Source organism: Babylonia areolata, chromosome 12 (genome assembly GCF_041734735.1).
Source record: "Babylonia areolata isolate BAREFJ2019XMU chromosome 12, ASM4173473v1, whole genome shotgun sequence".
Taxonomy (NCBI): domain Eukaryota; kingdom Metazoa; phylum Mollusca; class Gastropoda; order Neogastropoda; family Buccinidae; genus Babylonia; species Babylonia areolata.
Window position 1 is genome coordinate 14,722,421 of NC_134887.1, and position 2,500 is coordinate 14,724,920.

A 2,500-nucleotide genomic window follows, 5' to 3' on the forward strand; every position below is an offset into this window, starting at 1 on the left:
AAATAAATAAATGAATAAATAAATAAGTAAATAAATCTTTCGTCCTCACTTTATCAGTTAGAGATCATCCTTGTGAAAAAACAACAACACGTAAATAAGGCAATGGCAAAATATGATTAACTATTGTCGTTCCTTAACTAGTTGTTGGTACAGAATCATGATTCTTCATGTCTCTGCGCTTAAAAGCCAGAAAAAGAAACTTTGAAAGATTTAGTTTACTGTCGAGTCCACCATTAAAGATGCCTGCAGATTGCTGATCTCGTGTCAAGTATGAGTCGGAACTACTAATGCAATATTTCAACCTATGGTCACTGTAGTTTGGGCGTTCAGATGGAGGTGGGTGGGATTTGAAGGGTCAGTGTGACGTTAAGATGGGTGGGGTGGGATTTGAAGGGTCAGCGTGACGTCAAGATGGGTGGGGGTGGGAGATTTGAAGGGTCAGTGTGACGTTAAGATGGGTGGGGGGTGGGATTTGAAGGGTCAGTGTGACGTTAAGATGGGTGGGGGGTGGTATTTGAAGGGTCAGTGTGACGTTAAGATGGGTGGGGGTGTCAATTGAAGGGTCAATATAACGTTAAGATGGGAGGGGGGTGGGATTTGAAGGGTCAATATGACGTCAAGATGGGTGGGGGTGGGAGATTTGAAGGGTCAGTGTGACGTTAAGATGGGAGGGGGGTGGGATTTGAAGGGTCAATATGACGTCAAGATGAGTGGGGGTGGGATTTGAAGGGTCAGTGTGACGTTAAGATGGGTGGGGGTGGGATTTGAAGGGTCAGTGTGACGTTAAGATGGGTGGGGGTGGGATTTGAAGGGTCAGTGTGACGTTAAGATGAGTGGGGGTGGGATTTGAAGGGTCAGTGTGACGTTAAGATGGGTGGGGGTGGGATTTGAAGGGTCAGTGTGACGTTAAGATGGGTGGGGGGTGGTATTTGAAGGGTCAGTGTGACGTTAAGATGGGTGGGGGTGGGATTTGAAGGGTCAGTGTGACGTTAAGATGGGTGGGGGTGGGATTTGAAGGGTCAATATGACGTTAAGATGGGTGGGGGTGGGATTTGAAGGGTCAATATGACGTTAAGATGGGTGGGGGGTGGGATTTGAAGGGTCAGTGTGACGTTAAGATGGGTGGAGGTGGGATTTGAAGGGTCAATATGACGTTAAGCTGGGTGGGGGTGGGATTTGAAGGGTCAATAAGACGTTAAGATGGGTGGGGGTGGGATTTGAAGGGTCAATATGACGTTAAGATGGGTGGGGGTGGGATTTGAAGGGTCAATATGACGTTAAGCTGGGTGGGGGTGGGATTTGAAGGGTTAATGTGACGTTGCGTGTGTATCTGTGTGTGTGTGTGTGTGTGTGTGTGTGTGTGTGTGTGTGTGTGTGTATGCGTGCGTGTGTGCCTCTGTCTCTCTCCGTCTATCTCCCCACACCTCTCTATCTCCCTCTCTCCCCTCCCACCCCCCATGCCCCCCATCCCCCAATTTCGCTATCTCCTGCTCTCTCTCTCTCTCTCTCTCTCTCTCTCTCTCTCTCTCTCTCTCTCTCTCTCTCTCTCTCTCCGATCAGCACGGGGGGCGGGGAGCAGAAACCACAACAGAAAAAACCTCACACACGACTGACCAAGCAGACTTCATGGGCGGCAGGTTTCAATGAACCGTGTCTTGGTACCGTCGGTGGCGGTGACGGTGACGGTGGCGGTGACGGTGGCGGTGGCAGGCGGAAAGAGTGCCAGACACAGCAGGAGAATAAAAGGTGAGGAGGAAGAAGGTGAGGTGATGTGTGGAGGGAGCGGGGACTGGACCGTAGAAACACAAAGGGCCGCACCCCATCCTCCCTCTTCCGGATTACCCGATCTTAACTCACTCAGTACGGCCAGTCCTCTCTTCTCCTCTACACAGACCCCTCGGATGTCCAGTGGGTGTCTGAATGACCCAACCTTTAGCTTCCGTCGTCAGAATTGTGGTATTCTTTGTCAACATTCACCTCTTCAGTATAAGAGCCTTCCTCTTGCAATGTTTTGATGATGGTAACTGGGGTGAAACGCTGTTAACGTCGTCTCTTTCGCCGTTCGTATGGAGAGAGTTAACCCTTACAATGTATCCCGGCTCCCCTTGCTTCTCTCATCCTGCACAATCGTCTCCCTTCCTTTCCACCCATCGCTGGTGGAGTGATGGCCTAGCCTAGAGGTAACGCGTCCGCCTAGGAAGCGAGAGAATCTGAGCGCGCTGGTTCCAATCACGGCTCAGCCGCCGATAATTTTCTCCCCCTCCACTAGACCTTAAGTGGTGGTCTGGACGCTAGTCATTCGGATGAGACGATAAACCGAGGTCCCGTGTGCAGCATGCACTTAGCGCACGTAAAAGAACCCACGGCAACAAAACGGTTGTTCCTGGCAAAATTCGGTAGAAAAATCCACTTGAATAGGAAAAACAAAATAAAACTGCACGCAGGGGAAAAAAAAAAAAGGGTGCCGCTGTAATGTAGCGACGCACTCTCCCTGGGGGCG

At 50.3% G+C, this 2,500-nt stretch overlaps 1 protein-coding gene across 4 annotated transcripts in view; it reads right to left on the reverse strand.

The window, feature by feature from the left end:
* LOC143288077 (uncharacterized) overlaps window positions 1-2,500 on the reverse strand; it is a 322,115-nt gene that overhangs the window by 293,055 nt on the left and 26,560 nt on the right. The window lies entirely within an intron of this gene.